We start from the raw sequence: 18,328 nt of genomic DNA, 5'->3' as shown, positions 1-18,328 counted from the left end.
TGACAGAATGGAATGATCAAAATAGGAAAGTTTCCTTTTCTTTTGTGTCTCCTGGTGCTTGACTACACAGTAAGAAAAACACGAAAATACGTGAAAAAATGACTGGGTCATCAGTCCCTGCATCACAGATCTTTGTAACAGTCAGGGGGGAGGAGACCGGTGAGATGGAGCAGAGCAGAAGTTCCCTAACACTGCCCAGCCACCTGACCTACGGGTGGTGTGGCACCTGTGGGTCAGGAAACCCCAGGGGGTTCTCTGGTACCAGAACCCACAATTGGACCTGGACTCCTGACAGGCAGAGGCCAATCCCTGTGTCTGATGCTCATTTTAGCTACCTTTCAACAGACATGAAAAATGTATGGAATAAAAATGAGTAAGAGGGAACAAATGTTAAAATCAATGCAGTTGGGAATGCTCGTGATCAAAGAAAGAGGGAGGTGTAAGGGCTATTGTATGTGTGCAGGTTTTCCCTATTTCCTTGCTATTTCTCCTCCTGAGAGGATGCAAATATTCCAAGAAATTATCATGATGATGAATGTGCAAGTATATCATGAAATTCTGAATTCTTCTTTGTATAAGGGCAGAATGGAATGATCAAAATAGGAATGTTTCCTTTTCGTTGGTGTCTTCTGGTGCTTTAGAACAGAAAGTAAAACATGAAAGTAAAAGAAAAAATCACAGAGACCACAGTCCCTGCATCACAAATGTCTGTCACAGTAAATGAGGGGAGGAACCCTGGGAGGTGGAGCTCAGCAGAACACCACGTCCACTGACCAACCTCGAGGCAGAAAAGGGAGTTGTGGTACCTGTGGTCAGGTAACCCCAGGGGATTCTCTGCTGCCAGAGCACACCATCAGGCCCAGGCTCCTGACAGGCAGAGGCAAAACCTGTGTCTGTTGCTCCTTTTAGCTACCTTGTCAACAGACATGTAAAACATATGGAATAGAAATTAGTAAGAGGGAACAAATGTTAAAATAATGTAGTTGGGAATGCTAGCGATCAAAGAAAGGAGCGAGGTGTAAGTGCTATGGTATGTACTTAGTTTTTCCCTGTTTCCTCGCTATCTGTACTACTGAGAGGATGGAAATATTCCAAGAAGCTATCATGATGACTGATGTGCAATATGTGATGATATTCTGAATTCCTAATTGTATAACAGCAGAGTGGAATGATCAAAATAGGAACGATTCCTTTTCTTTGTTGGCTTATGGAGCTTGAGAAGAGTAAGTAAAACACCAAAATAAAAGAAACAATCACAGGGACCACAGCCCCTGTGTCACAAGTGTCTGTCACAGTCAGTGGGGAGAGGAGCCCGGGAATGAGGAGCTGAACATGAGTTCCCTCACACTGCTCAGGCTCTGGCCGACAAGGTGTTGGTGGCACATGCAGTTCAGGGTTCCCTAGGGAGTTCTGTGGTGCCAGAGCACACCATGGGCCTGGGCTCCTGACAGGCAGAGGCCAAACCCTGTGTCTAATGCTCCTTTTAGCTACCTTGTCAACAGACAGGAAGATCATATGGAATAGAAATGAGTAGACGAGGGAAAAAATGTTAAAATAAATGCAGTTGGGAATGCAAGTGATCAAAGAATGGTGGGAGGCATAAGGGCTATGGTATGTGCCCAGCTTTTTCCTGTTTCCTCTCTATTTCTCCTTCTGAGAGGATGAAAATGTTCCAGGTAATGATCATGATAATGAATATGCAATATTTGATGACATTTTGAATTCCTCATTGTATAATGGCAGAATGGAATGATCAAAATAGGAATGTTTCCTTTTCTTTGTTGTCTTCTGGAGCTTGAGAAGAGTAAGTAAAACATGAAAATAAAAGAAAAAATCACAGGGACCACAGCCCCTGAGTCATAAATGACTGTCACAGTCAGTGTGGGGTGGAGCCCGGGGAGATTGGGCTGAGAGTGAGTACCCGACCACTGCCCAGCCCCCTGGCAGATAGGGCAGTGGTGGCTCCTGTGGGTCACGGAACCCCAGGAGCTTCTCTGGTGCTGGATCACACCATTGGGTCTGGAGTCCTGACAGGCAGAGTCCAATCCCTGTGTCTAAGTATCCTTTTCACCATAATTAAGGTCTTAAGAAAGCAGCACAGAATTGATTTTCCAGCTATACAAAAAGGAAGAATTCAGCATGAACATGAGCAATGAATACATGTTGGTTGGAATTTTTAGTGATATAGATCTAAATGTGTAAATGATGGAAAGACAGAGGTACCAGTATTTTTATTCATGACATATTTACTAACCTTTGCATAGAGGAGGCCACAGAAGCCCAAAGGAAAACCTTACTAGGTAAAGGAGTTCATCTTAGGGTTTTCAAATGACCAGTGGGTATTCTTTTGCATCTTCCTCATTTGCTACGTGCTCAATGCTTAAAACACCACCTTGTTTCCTCTCAATTGTGCTGAATCACTACTCCACACACCCATATATTTCTTCATTGGGACCCTATCATTTACAGACCCCTGGTATCCAGTATTTTTCTTTTTACTAGGTCAAAATCCTGATGAAGTAGGGAACTTTAATTGGGTCTTTGGAGAAGGAAGTAAGTATTTCTGAGTGGTATGTGAATGATTCCCACAGGGCTGCTGAAGAAATACATATATTATGTCTAGCAAAGGCTGGCCAAACATCAGAGGAGAAGGGAAAATGTACTTTCCAAGAACCTGCCTTTCAGATGACCACATGGGATTGGGGGTAGCTAGCATTTTATCCTGTCTGTGACATCAGCTGAAATTAAAATTGGGGCTACTGCTATCAAAGGATGACTGCTGTGCCAAATATATACCACATATCTTACCTTCTAAATTAGGGCACCATCCAAAAGTGCATCTGGACCTCATCTAGGATTGGAATTTCAGTCTGGGGCTTTCGTTTATAGATTCACATACACAGTGAGGAGAATAAGGAGACAAAGAATGTGACATGCTTATTACTGTAATGTTTAATTCTGTGCTGCCTAGACTATCAGTTGATTATATTTTTACTCCTTGATGCTGATATTCATTTGCTGGAAAGACTCAATACTTCCATGGAAGTAAGAAAACTAGTGTAGGGAATTTTGATTGTTCCCAGTGAAAGAAATAATACTGATACAGGAGAAGACACATCTGGAGAAATCATTCTATATGGAATTATTTACAATGATTGGCTCTGATATTTTGCGTGTCTTTTATTTCACATTTCCATATTAATTTCAATTTATTTCAAATTCAAATGGATTTGATGTCTTGGGAATTAACCTCTCTTTTGTTTACTCTTTCTTCTTATGAGCCATATGGTATTCAGAAACAATTAAGTCCATTTAAATGTAGATTATTCCTTGAATATTTTGAGCTATGTTAGAAGTGGAAAGTGCTTTTGGATAAACAAATACAAAATATAAAGATAACCATCCATTTATTCCTCCATGAGTTTTTTAATGAATACCAATTAGTGATTAGGAACTGTTCAACATGCAGGAGACACAACAGTAACAAACCAAATTTGTTCTGCCCTTGAGGATTGTTTTAGTTCCTAGGCTGCTGTATTAGTTAGGGTTCTCCAGAGAAACAGAATCAACAGGGAACACTCAGAAATATAAAATTTATAAAAGTGTCTCACATAACCATAGGAATGTAGAGTCAAAAATCCGCAGGGCAGTCTGTGAAGCCAATGATTCCAATGGAGGGTCTGGATGAACTCCACAGGAGAAGATCACCAACTGAGAAAGGAAGAGCCAGTCTCTTTTGAATCCTCCTTAAAAGGCTTCCAGTGATCAGATTAACAATTACTCATTGCATAAGACACTTCCCTTTGGCTTATTACAAATGAAATCAGCTGTGGATGCAGCTGACATGATCATGATTTAATTCTATGAAATGTCCTCATTGCAAGAAACAGGCCAGCATTTGCCCAACCAGACAAACAGGTACCACTACTTGGCCAAGTTGACACATGAACCTGACCATGACAGCTGCTCAAAGCATATAAGATGAAATGGGTTGGCTTAAACTATGGAAATTTGTTTGCTTGCTGTTTTGAGGCCATGAAAATATCCAAATGAAGTCATCATCCATGTGATGCTTTCTTCCCGAAGACCAGCTATTGGTGCTCATTTGATTCTCTGCCACAAGGCAAGACACTTGGCTACATCTCCTAGTCTCTTCCTTCAGCTTTCTCTTCATGTCTTTCTCTCTCACTGTTCATTCATTTTATAAAGGACTCTAGTATAAGATTGAGACCCATCCTGAATGAGGTGGATCACATTTTAACTGAAGTAGCCTTATCACATGGTCCTACCTACAATGAATTTACTCCCACAGGAATGGATTATGTTGCATACTGATCTGATAAAAAGACAGTTAACATAATAAACAATAATTAGAAAAGAAATAGGTGTGGAGGAAACAGAACCGAGTCCATACAGAGTAAGAAGGATAGGGGATGTTGGTGGAGGTGGGCCTGCAAATGTAGATACATCATTGAGAGGGATCTTGTTGAAAAATTGACAATTGAAAGGGGTTTAATATTGATGAGTGTGAGCCACACATTATTGGGTGAAATACTGTTCTCTGCATAGGGTACAGACAATTTAGATTATTTAATGTTGGGACATGGTAGGAATTTTTGGGAAATGGTGAGAAAGCCAGCAAGGTTGAAGCAAAGCAAATGTGGGAACAAGTGTTAGATATGAGGTTGCTTGTTAATAGAGAGCCAAGTAATGAAGGAACTATAGGGCATTGTATGTACCTTAACTTTAGGATAAAATGGAAGCTCCTATATGGTTGTTGCTTGTTTTCTTAGGTGCATGGTCTGGAAATTGACCCCAGGTCTCCCACATGGAAGATGAGTGTTCTACCACTGAACCACCCATGCACCCTCTGATAAGGTTTTTTCTTTTGTTTGTTTTGTTTTGTTTTCACTCATATCTTGTATTTTATTTCTTGTAAGTAATGTCCAAGGAAATGATAAAAACAATGGTAGCAGCCTTCTAATTCAAGGCAGTCAATTTAAATGCTAATGGACCCTCAGTGGAACCTCACCCATTTCCCCCAGGACTACAGTGGGCATTTATTTATGTTTCCTGAACCAAAAGATAATAATAACTATTACTAAACACACTGAAAAAAAAAGTAGGTTTTTTTTCTTTGCATAGGCAGGCACTGGAAATCGAACCTGGGTCTCCAGTATGGCAGGCAAGAAGTGTGCTTGCTGAGCCACTGTGGCCCACTGAAAAAACAAGTAGGTTTTATTATTGTTCACGCATAGCTGAAAAATTCCAAAAAAAACAATAGATTTTATTCTATGTAGAGGATCCACCAACTCAAACTTGCATGTAACTACTAAAACACCAATAATTATGATCCTTCCACAGGGGTCTTGCATTTTCTGGAGGTGGTTTGATTGAATGCCAAGGTAAATTGCTAACAACATAGTGAATATGTTCCATCTTCCTAGACAATAATGTTTGCTGGATGCTAAGTAATCACTTCTTCAATTAACAAAAATTTCAAATGGAAACCTTTTCACCAAATGAAATATTTACAAAGCTCCAATGTGTAAAGAAAAATTCTAAGGAAACTGTATTGGCCATAGTAAGTACTAGTTGGCTGATGCAACTCTCCCTCTATGCATGCCCTAAAGTTCAGTGTATCTCCCCTCCACCATGGTGTACACCCAAGGAAAAGACAGGGAAAAGAGAAGCATGGACTTTCATGTGCTTGGAACATCATGCCATCCTGCCTTTGAATCTCTAATTTCAAGATTCTACATCTTCCCAGGACACAGAAGAATCTGCAAGGGAGTCAGGAGTCACCAGGGCTGGGTCAATCTTGCTTGCCTTCTTCATAGGGACAAAATAGTTGAAAGGAGAATACTTGGTATTTTATGTGCTTGAAGTCCAGCTCTTTAAATCTAAACTTTTCTGGCTCTTCAGTCTTTATGGTTGTGATGCATTTCAACAAAGTAAGACTTCCACTCATGTTAATGAAGCTTTCAGATTCTGTGGCACCTCCATTTTTAGCTCACAGTAATCAGCAATATATCTTCCCAAACAACCTCCTGCCTCCTACTCTGGTTTCTGAATAGTCTGGTTCTTTTCCTTCTGTATATATTTATTCTAGGCACAGAAGCCACTTGGGCCAATGTTGAGAACAGAGATATGGGTCCATGAAATGTAGGTGGCCAGGAAATCTGTCTTTATAGGCAGCCACAATTAAGGCACACTGAATCTGAAAGTTGTAGTTGGCATCATGGTTTATGGCACCAACATATGCTACAACTTGCAGTGGGTTGTCAAATGTACTTCTGATAGAACGCTTTGGTTTTTCTGATGTCTTCCAATCGATCACACACAGCTTGCCTTGATACTTAGCTTCACAGTCCAGCAGACCTGCATACTTTAGGGTCTCATGCTGGACAGCACGTTCAAGAGCTCACACTCCACTGATATCTTGCAGAACTAGTGAACACTTTTAATGTAGCCAGATTCGAGAAGGTTTTCATCTCTCTCTTTTCAATTGCCCTGGTATTGACAGCAATTCCTGCATTCCAAAGCTTCATGGAGCTGTTTCCCTTGTAAAAATGCATTTGAAGTATAATCTGCAAAGCCATTTTCTCCCAGTTCTAGAATCATCTCCTGCTTCCAGCTCTTCACATAAGGGATCTATTGTCAGGCCACGGTCTTTTGAAGGACCCAGGTCACACTGGGTACCATTCTTTACAAAGGGATTTTCAAAGGAATTGAAGGGTCACTTGTTTTGATTTTACACATCTCTCTGGATTGAAGAGAGGAAGCCAATTCCATGGAACTCTGGCTTGATCATCTTGCTTTGGGGGCTTATGCTTACTCACAGGCTCATATAGTAAAGCATCTTCCATAAAAAGTGATTCTGGAGTCTAAGCATGATCTCTTGAGGGCACTATAGATTGTATTAAATAGAGTGTTTTTCTTGGTCCACTTCTTCATAAGAGTTCACTTTTTTCTTCCTGCCACATGAAAAGGTAATAGAGAAACTCACACAAGGTGCTGATTCTATGGAAAACCCTTTTGAACTTCTAAGCTTCCTTGCTAATGATCTGACAAGCCTTCATTTTTAATGGTCACTTCCCTCCAATTGACTTGCAATGTCCAAGATCTGTTATATTTTTGGCTTTCTCAGAAGAGGCCAGCCAGGGATGCAGAGCTTTGCTTGTTTCCTTAGGAGTGAGGAACCACTCAGGACTGAGAATTTCATGGTTCCTGCACTTTCAAATAGAGCTCCTATAGGGTTTTATTTTTGTCTTGTTTTGTATGGGCGGGCACCAGGAATTGAACTTGGGTCTCCAGTATTCCTAAAGGGTTTTGTTTGTTTGTTTGTTTTTATTACATGGGCAGACACTGGGAATCTAACTGGCTCTCTGGCATGGAAGGTGACAGCTTTGCCACTGAGCCACCATTGCCCTCCTATAGAGTTTTAAGTACAGGAGTGAAATGACCCGACTTTTCCTAAGGACCACAGGCTATAGACAGTAGGAGCACAAGGGGATATACCAGTCAGGAAATTATTGCAATACCCTTGTCAAAAATAATGATGCTTAGAACCAGTTGGTAGCAAAGGAAGGGTGAGAAGTGGTCAGAGTTAGGAGATGTTATGAAAGTAATTATACCTTGATTTCCTGGGAAACTAAAGAGCTGGTAGGAAGGGAAAAAGTAGGATTATGCCAAATTTTGATGTTCAGAAATTGAAAGGGTAGAATTTTATTAACTCCTCTGGGAAATGAGCAGATAGATTAATTTTGCAGAGTTAATGGTCAGAACTCAGTTTTAAACATACTGAATTTGATATATATATATATATTACTTAACATAGAAAAGATAGGCATTTCCTACTTGGGAATTTTTTACCTAAGGATCATAATCATGATTCCATGGGAAGACTTTGGGCATCTGTGAACCTTCTGCAATTTTGTGTGTTTATACAGATGTGCATTTTTGTGGGAGAACTTTTGCATTTATAAAGTTTTTAAAGAGGTCCATAATTCCAAATAGTTAGAAGTCATTAAATATTTGATCATAAAGAAGTCACAATATCCAGGGGTTAGAGAATATATATATATATATATATATATATATATATATATATATATATATATATACTAAGCTCAAATTAATGATTTTTAGGGAAATGACATTAAGAATAGAAATTTTGAAGTAAGCAGATTGCTGTTGCCTTCAGTGCACTGTGTGTCTCATATCAAACATGATGGTGATAATTTCCCATGTATCCAAAGACACACATGCATAAAAGAATTGTTAATCTAATCTCCCAAACCACATTTTCACAGTTAAGTTTATCTGTTCTTACATTTATGGTGGCTTCTGTAAGAAAGTGTGACAAATTGTAGTCATAGAATGTGGGTGCTGTTAAAAAGATCAAGTCAATTTTTCATATGGGTGAACTGTATTCCAGGGGGGAAGAGGAAGATGGTAAAATAATGTAAGGGATTAATTTTGGAGCTGGGTCCTGATCGTAGGATTCTGCCATCAAGGGTCAATGCTGCTTTCTCAACTTACATGAGATCAAGTGGCAAAATTATTAAACCTTAAAAGTTTAGTAAGACCTTGAATGGCAGCCCCATTTGGGCTTAGAAACATGGCCTTATTTTTTCTTCCTCAGGCTTAGCTTTTATAAATATGAGGTCTAATTCCTCTGATTCAGAATAAGGATAATTATCTTTATGTATAAATTTACTTCAGATAGCAATCTACACATTTCATCTGTATTTTCCTTAATGCTCCATTTATCTTATAACATAGATATTTTTCTTTCCTTTTCAGAAGTGAAAACTCTTAGATTGTCAGTTTGTTAAAACACGGTTCCAAAATTGCCATCATGTGGGAGTCATGGCACTGGGGTCTAGCCTCCACTACTGGCCAAATGTTGGCTGCTAAGAATCCAGAGCTCATGCTCCTGCAGAGGGCACCCAAAAGATTGAAGCAATGGCTATTCCTTTAACTTTTCTTGCTAAAGGAACCACTATCCTTACCAGATAGATTTAGTGTGGAGGAAACTCCCTGGAGGTGACAGCAGATTCTGGCTAAGATATCTTTCAGAAGATACAGTAACATACGGTAATTATGTAAGTAACACAGTGATAACTTGTTTCATTACATCAGCCAAGACAGAAATGGTGTACCTTTGCATCACTGATGATGATTTTGAATCTTCTTAAGCATTTTATTTTTTGACTGGGATAAAGAGGAGGTTTGAGAGCACTGACAGCACATCCATATGCCATGGATAGTGAATGCTCAAGTATCTTGGCTGCACTGCTCAAGCATCATTTTGAAAATAAGGGGCTTAGACAAAGTGATGGAGATTCAAGCCCAAGTGGATGAACTAAAGGAATCATGGCCGGAAACCACAGCTGAAAGACTGGAGTTATTGGCAGCCCAAACAAAAATCTTGTTAATGCATCTGTCACCTTTAAAAGGACCAGAAGAAGCCTTGCTTACAGCCATGAGTATGAAGAATCTCACGCTGACCCTCATCAACAATGCATTGATTTTGTGTTGCTCTATATAATTGTGTCACCTCTCTGTGGTGAATTTATGCAGCCAAGCTTTGTGAAGAAATAAGAAAGAAAAAGTTATTTGTCAAGGATATGAGAGAATAAGGAGTTGAAAGCAATCCTTGTGACTCAAATCTTTCACTACTAACAGTATCTGCCCCTTGTCACTTTCTTTTTTAAAGGAACCTTCTTCTATGCCTCCAGATTTATCTTTTGCCTATCAACCAATTGATTCAAGTGCACCTGAGATTTAACCATTTATTGCAGGAGTAGCCTTAAAAAGGTGTTTTCTTGTATCATTGATTTAACAAATGTCTGCTTAGAGAAACATTTTGGGTTTCAATTCCACAACGCTGTCACCAAGGTGGAAACCACCAGTTTTATGAGCTGTGTGCTAAGGAACTTTGCATGTGAATGCAAAAGTTTTCAAGAGACAGTCCTGCTTATATCTTATCTTAATGTCTTTGTTATTGAAGAGTTGTAGGCACTTCAAAACATTAAAAATGGAGAATAGTTGTTTATTTGGGAATTGTAATCAAATTGTTGGTACTGCTTGTTTTTAGGAGCCATGACAGATTAAGTATTATAAACATTTTATTTCAGTCAGATGGGAATATTTTTCTAGTCCATTAGAAGCACACACAGTTATCCTTGTTCTCCTAGTGTTTACTCTTGAGAATGAAGTTTAACATGCTGATAATTCACAATAGAGTTAATAGCTTGACATCCTATTTCTGCATTACAATTTATTTGAGAGGAAGATGGAATAGGAGATAACAGAATAGGTAGTAGAGTGGGTGGAGAGGGTAATTGCTCTAGCTCACCAAATATAAAGTCAAGAACTACATTGGATGTGCTAGCATTTTACTTGTATAAGGAGAGATGCTGTAGGTAATTCTTTCCATTCTGGGTAAAACCCAAAAAGAACAGAGTCTACAGTCAAATCCTGGGTTTGGATCCTGGGTTTGGATCCTGGGTTTGGATTCAACTGTTGTTGAATAACAATTTGAACTTCCTTTGTAGGCTAATAAATTTTTTAATCTCCCTAATTTTGGAGAATTCTTTTGTGAAACTTGAGAGTAGACAGTAAGATGTATTGAACCAATATAAAATACTACAACATTCATTTAATTGCAGGAAGATAACTGGACTAAAATCATACTGCTTAGGCCACTCCACCACCTGTTATCTAATATATATTTTTGATGTGTATCTGAAAGAAAGATATCTGATGCCCTGGATCTAATGATATCTATCTATCAATAAGTGCTTTTAAATAGAAAAGATATTATATTTGACTATTTCCAAACAAAAGAATAAATTTGTCTATAGAACCTTGTCATCTGTTTAGATTAGTCATTTGCCTTGTACATGTGTCTCCCATAATCTGGTGCCCAGTCCCAATTCTTCCATCTAAACCCCTTGATTCTTGCAACCTGATTCATTTATTTGAAATATATCCTAGGCCCAGTAGAACTCTCTTCAAGTTGGTCATGCATGAAACAAACATTTTTCCAGTCCTCTTTATCAAAACAAATGCCTTCTAATTGCATCATTTCCTATTAGAAAACATGTCTGCTCTAGACAAAAATTTAGCACTTCTGAGTAATAGTTTCCAAATAGCTTTAATCCAAAGAAAAAGGTTTAAAGCTTATTTCCCTTTCATAGACATACCTGGATAAAATTAATTTTCATGTTTTAGGGATCAATTACTTAACTCTTCTTTTGCCTCCTTATGTATATAATTTGACAGATTATTTCCATGTTATTTTAATCATCCTGAAGTCTCAGAAATAAATAAAATAAGACAAGAAACCATTGGAATATGTGGTAACACCTATTTGCTTTTATCTTTGTAAGCTGTGTACTAATGTAGTGGAGTGTATTTAAAAATCACTGTAGCAGAAATAAGGCTGTAGCTTTTGGAAACCTGGTGTCTCTTTGATTGGAACACAGACTATAAAATTGTTGCTATTCTGAGATGGTTAGGAGAAAAGCCATTTACTTCCACCTGACAATTCATAAATGGTATGTAAGTATAATAGTTCAATCTGTAAAAGAGAAAATGAGAATAATACAAATGGTTTTGGAATCATTGTAAGACTTATATGTTTTAAGTTACTTGCATCAAATCATGTAGTTCATAGGTGAGAAAGGAGGGTAAACTGAGAAATTTCAATTCCAAAGATAATACAGTATTTGTTGGGAGAGAAAATGAATTAGGAAGTTATGAGAAAATGTCATAATATAAAATGGAAATAGAAACAAGGTTGTTGCTATTTTTCTTAATCTTATATTTTGGCTTTCCTTAATATAAAGATAGTAGATTCCCTTTGGTACATGAGAGAATAAACACATTTACTTTACTATGAGACTCCAGCAATATACTTTCTCCATCCCCCCAAGTTAAAGAATCAGAGGCAAAGGTATAACAGCTGTGAGAGGTAAAATATATAATAAATGATGGATAGATAGATTGCAAAATGCTTTAAGCCTAAGGGAAGATTCTAAGTGAGAGCATCTACTGCATGAAGCAGTGATTTATAATGAACAAGGATCTATGGATTTATATTTTTTTGCCTATTTAGCTTTATATGACATATTTATAATTTAAAATGTAGACTATTTCAATGTGATGCATATTTCCCAAACATTACAGCATTTTAGAACATAAAACTTGAGGTTGCACCAAACTAAAAATTTCTATTATTGATTTTCAAGGATAGATAAAAGTTTGCTGAAGGACAAAATAAGGAAGGATAGCCAGGCCAGAGCAAAAAGCATATGGCAAGGACAAAATTATGGACCACACAATATACTCTAGAAAATTTAATTAGTCAAATTTGAAAAACTCCTATAATCGGATGCAATTAACATTTGTATTCTGACAGAACTACAGAGAGTGCATTTTGAATATAGTACCATGTATTTCATTGTATCCTCAATAATATATCATCCCTGAACTGCAAATCAATTGTAATTGTGTCTTTGGAGACCGAGGTAATGTTTTCTGGGTTGCTATAAGGACGGAATCTCAAAGGGCTGTTTGGGAAATACATATATCATATCCAGCAAAGGCAATCCAAAGCATCAGAGGATGGAAAAAGAAGGAAATTTCCAGGAAACAGCCTTACTGATGAAGCGTGGGTACATTGGCTCAGGGACAGCTAAACATTTGGTCTTTCTGCACCATCAGCTATAATTAGGAATAGGGCTGCAGTGTCTGGTCTGGCTCTCAAATGATCACTTCTGTGCTGTAAGTTACACATATGCACACACACACAAACCCATGCACTCACACACCACAGACACGCACATGTACAATCAAACACTCATATGCTGCCTTTAAGACAAGGTGCCATCCGATGATGTATCTGGCCCTCATCTTGAATTGAAAATTCAGTCTTGTAGCTACACTTGAATCATCATATATTCACCTACCTAGTGGAGAAACCGACAGGACAAAAAATGTAACATGCTGTTTGACACTTGACAGTGCTTCCCAAGCTGTCAGGGGATGGCATTTTCATTTCTCAATACTGATTTTTATTTACCACGGAATTTTGTGTGGTCCCAAGGAAGGAAGCAAGAAGCCAAGGCTACTACAGGGGAAGACACATTTCACAACTCATTCATGTCTGATATTTTCTGTGCTTTTTATTTTACATTCACATATTAATTGGATTTATTTCAAATTCAAAATAGATTTGAAGTCTTGGGAATGAGTCCTCTCTTTTACTTATTCTTCCTTCTTACTGGTCTTATGCTACATGAAATGCTGACTCCTTCTTTGATATAAATGTAAATACCCATTTATTCATCTTAGAAATATTTATAGAGTGCCTATTAGTTATGAGGAACTATGTTGGAGATACAACATTAAAAGGAACAGTCAAACTGCTATGCTCTTATGGAGGTTGTATTGAGGAGGGATTAAAAATAATCAACTTAACAGGAGTTGGAAGAAAACAATATGTGCGGGGGAAATGGAGCAGTCTGAGCAGAGTAATATGGAGAGGTGAATGTCAGCATGAACATTAAAATAGATGATTAAAGGGTTGCATGGTTAGATCAGAGGTTATAATGGCACATTTCATGCAGGAGACTTGGGTTTGAGTCTAGGCTTAATTGAGAAAATAGCATTTGAAAGGGACTTACAATAGATGTGGGCATGCCACATAATCCCTTGAGCAGTTAAATATCTTGATATTGGGGCACAGTTGAACTTTTTTGAGAAACAGTAAGATTGCCAGCAAGTCTGGAAGAGAGTAAATATTGGGGTAAATATTAGGATATGAAACTATTTATTAATGGAGGCCCAAGATATACAGGAAATTTAGAGTTTTGTATGGAATTTAACTTCAGAGCAAAATAAAAGTACTTACAGGGTGCAGGAGAGGCATGACCTGACTTTTTTTTTTGTTATGCTCTATGACAGGGGTCACATTTCATTCTTTTCTCTATCTAATTATCCCATTATTACAGCACCACTTGTTGATTTTGCTTATTTGTTTGTTTTTGCTTGTTTCTTTGCTGTTTTTTTGGGGGGGGAGCTTATGGGTGGGAAATTGAACCCAGGTCTCCCGCATGGCAGGTGAGAATTCTACCACTGAATTACTCTTGCACCTCCATGACCTAACTTTTGAATTAAAGACCTACAAGCTATAGATAGTAAATGGTACAGGTGTGAACAAGTTAAAAGATAACTGAAATATTCTTGACAAAAATAATGGTGTTTGCACCCAAGTGGTAGCAGTGGAGCTGGTTAAAAATAGTCAGATTAAGGATATGTCATGAAGGTGAGGACCCCAGGATTTCCTGGAAGTTTGAAGAGCATATAGAAGGGAAAATGAGTAAGATAAGGCCAAATTTTTGGCTTGATTAACTGAAAAGGTGAAATTTTATTATCTAATCTGGGGAATGGGCAGATCAATTTTTGGAAGTGATATGTAGGAATTCTGTTTTAAATATGACATGTTTTACATACTTATTATTAATCACTTGTAATTATAGGATGTTAACATTGGAATAAAAGTTCAGCATCTTCTATTTGTTAAGTTCTTAATACGAATTTCATAACCAGAAATTCCAGGAATGGATTTCTGGTAATTTGTAATCTCTCTAAAATTTTATGTGTTTATACAAATGTGCATTTTGGTGGGACAATATTTGCCTTTACCAGTTTCTTAAACAGGTCTGTGATTCCAAAATGCAAAGTGCTATTAGTCATCTGCAATTAACAAAGTTAAGAAAAAGGGGTAAACAATACACACAAGCTCAAAAAACTGAGTTTTAAGGAACACCTATAAAAATGTAAATCTTGAAATAAAAAAAAATGTTAATGGTTTTAGTACATTGTGTCTCTGACTTCAAACAAGTTGATAATTTGCTATGATGTATCTGAAGATATATGCATATGAAAAATTGTTAATCTCTTCTCCAAGCTATATTGTCATGGTTGCCATTATCTATTCATATTTTTTAGTGATTTCTACAAGACATGTTAACAAATGGCAATCACAGAAAGTTGGTTTCCTAGATTGAGGTGTTCTTGAGACTCTCCCAAGATTATTGCACTTCCAAATGATGGAATCAGATTTTGATCAGGTCCAATTTCAGTGATGCAATTCTGCTTGTGCCAGACCTGTCTGCCTTAACTAGATTACCTCCAGTTTCTGTGTTCAGCTGTTCACTCAGGTGGGACTGGTTGATCTAGAATAGCCCCAGTAACATGTCTGGAGCCAGCATGCTGTCAGCTGGGGAGACAAAGAAGACTCAACTGGACATCTGTGGTAGTTAGATTGAATTTTCAACTTGGAAAGGTGAAGGCCACTAGTTCTGTTGATGTGGACATGAGCCAATGATATGTGAACCTTCTCTGTTGCTGATTACATCTACAGTAGGCTAGGAGGTGTGCCTGCTGCAATGAATGATATTTGACTTAACTGGATGGTGCTTAAATGAGAGAGCACAATGGAGCACAGCACAAGCAGCTCAGCATACCTCATCTCAGCACTCACAGCTCAGTCCAGGCCTTTGGAAATGCAGAAAGCAATCACCCCAGGGAAAGTTGTTGGAACACAAATGCCTGGAGAGAAGACCAGCAGAGTTCACCTTGTGCCTTCCCACATAAGAAAGAACCTCAGTGGAAAGTTAGCTGCCTTTCCTCTGAAGAAATAATGAAATAAATCCCCTTTGCTTAAAAGCCAATTATTCTCTGGTGTGTTGCATTCTGGCAGCTAGCAAACTAGAAAAACATCTAAAAAGCTAACTCAATTGTGTTTACATGGTGGAGGCAGGATTCCAAACTGAAAGTAAATTCAATTAAAGCCTCAGAGACACAGGTTGGCTGGGAATTAATGTGGCACAGACTTTGGTACAACCTATTGGCCAAAGTAAAGCTAAAGAAATCCCAGGTCAAAGGGTGGAAAAACAGATCCCACTCTTGACATCAGGGCCTATAAAGAAATGTGGACTATCTTTTTTTCATTTTTTCAATATGGCAACAAGTCATTGGATTGCAGTTTAGTTTTTTATGTCTTTCTGTTTTAAGCAGAGCTGGTTACTAAAATATAATGTAATGAATTTGTGGTAGAACTGTATTACCTGCCAAAGTATAAATAATGACTATAATATCGGTTCTTCTAATGGACCAATAAAATATTTCATCAAATCTGTTTGTGTATCTATTTCAAGATTTTTATTTTTTTGTGTGTAATAGAGATAGGAAGCTTACATTGCAAATGCACTCTTTAAAATTTCATGTATTTAGGACTTTATTGGCAACTTGAGGTTGATGTACTGTGTAGATATGAATGTATGTTTTGAAGACAATTTGAGAATGACCTTCTTTGTTTTCTGCCTACCAGGATAAGGACCCGTTTTATACAACTGTTAGTCATTCTTACCAGAAATTCTTAATGCATAATTTTACTGCCTTTACTAAAAGATTGATTAATAGGTGACAAAGGACAGGATTTAAGAGAGTTTCCAAGGCAAGAGAGAACCCTTGAGCTCCTTCAATGTATTACCTGGTTTTTACATTAAAAATGTAGATCTGATTGCATGGCTTCTTCATTATGGTAATAGCTTCCATAATGCTATTAAAATCCTCGTGGCTAATCTGCTAATACCTTTCTTCACCCCATCTTTGTATAGTCTCTCTTAGTTCTTTGAACTCACCAGGCTTTCTCCCTTGTGAGAACTGTCATTCATTCTGTTTCTTCTTTGAGACTGATCTCATCTCTCTCCTGACCCTCAAATGTGCTGCCAACTGGATGAATGCTCTTATTTCAGGTCTCCAAGAACATCTCTTCTTCTTGGAAATCTTTTTAAGTGGACCAGAAAAATAATATTTTGCCAATTGTTATGCTCTTTAGAGGCAGGAAAAGATGATAGTTATTGGCACTGTGAAATGTTCCCAAAGTTACCCAAACTCACTGAATATACATGAGCCTGATGACTTCCAGCCATAACTTTCCTTGCCTAAACAATAGATAATGTGCCAATATATGTGTGGAAACAGTGTGCAAACATGGATATATAATTGATAGAGAAAGTTCCAGGTTACCATTGAGACACTAACTGTATAAGCCAATATTTACATATTATGTATAGAATAATAATAAACTCCTGTTGTGATGACATGATTTCAGGATAGACTTTAGAATACAAATAGTAACCCAGTGCTATATATTTAATTGTGAATTTCCTAAGGTATGTGAGATCATTATGGAGAAATTGATTATGTGAGTAATTAAGTCTTGAGTTGATGAAACAATTTGTGGGACAGAAGATTGTAAAGATAACCTGAAGTCAGCTTGTTAAGAACCTTGGATGTAAATTAATATTTAAATATTAATTAAATCTGCAGTTTACTTGCTAATGAGTAGACATCCCTGATATAGAAGTAGTAAGATAAATAGAATAACCTTCAGGGCTCTGAGCTGCTATAACCAGTTTTATTAATCATTTGCATCCTCACTGAATTTTACCATGTATATCTGAGAGATTATGAAACCCACTACTTGTTTCCTAACAGTCAGAACTCTAGACCTCAAGTGAGAGGATGTGGGTTTGCATTCTAGCTAATATTTTGACTCTGGTTGAGTTCTAAGTTAAATATTTTATATTGATAGAGGGAAAACCTTTCTTGGTTTCAGCTTCCTGCTACTGCCCTTATAGGCAGAGAGGATGTCAGTTTGTAATTGAGATCATGAACTCTCATACAGCCATGTTAATTATCCTACAAATATGCCTCCCTTTTTGCGTCCATGAAGAACTTGGGAACACCAGAACAAAGACTGAGGGATTCGTGATTTCTCAATGCTTTGACACACAAAAATGGATTTTGCTTAATGTTCAACATCCCCCGTATCAAAAAATGCCTGTACCATGGTTATATATTTTCCATTAACTAAGGGAAAATGGAAAACAAAGCGTTCTTAATTTAAATATTTTAAAGCTGTTTTTAAATTTAATTAAATTCAAGTAGTCAGAAGGCTAGAACATTATATTTGCCAGGAAAACAAGAAAGGAAAATAATTCATGTATAAGAGAGAAAAAATGACTTGCTCATTCAGAACAAGTGCTCTTGATTAAGAGAAATGTGGGTTCTAACACTGATTCTATTTTTATTAGCTCTGTGCCTTTGAACATGTATTTAAATCTCAAAAGATTCTGATTCATCAACTATAACAAGAGAATCATAATTAAACCTATCTATCAAGTTGGCTGTGTTATCAGGGTAGGAGTAATAACTCTATACTTGTATTTGTAAAAATATC

General features: G+C 37.4%; 2 pseudogenes; one reads left to right on the top strand and one right to left on the bottom strand.

Moving 5' to 3' along the window:
- Nucleotides 1–6,057: 6,057 nt before the first annotated feature.
- Nucleotides 6,058–7,892, bottom strand: LOC143680375 (mitochondrial genome maintenance exonuclease 1-like; annotated as a pseudogene).
- Nucleotides 7,893–8,970: 1,078 nt separating this feature from the next.
- On the top strand, nt 8,971–9,609 carry LOC143679163 (vesicle-associated membrane protein 7-like; annotated as a pseudogene).
- The last annotated feature ends 8,719 nt before the right edge of the window (nt 9,610–18,328 follow it).

Source organism: Tamandua tetradactyla, chromosome 4 (assembly GCF_023851605.1).
Source record: "Tamandua tetradactyla isolate mTamTet1 chromosome 4, mTamTet1.pri, whole genome shotgun sequence".
NCBI classification, from domain to species: domain Eukaryota; kingdom Metazoa; phylum Chordata; class Mammalia; order Pilosa; family Myrmecophagidae; genus Tamandua; species Tamandua tetradactyla.
The sequence above is the reverse complement of the archived record's forward strand: the minus strand, read 5'-3'. Positions and strand labels throughout refer to the sequence as shown.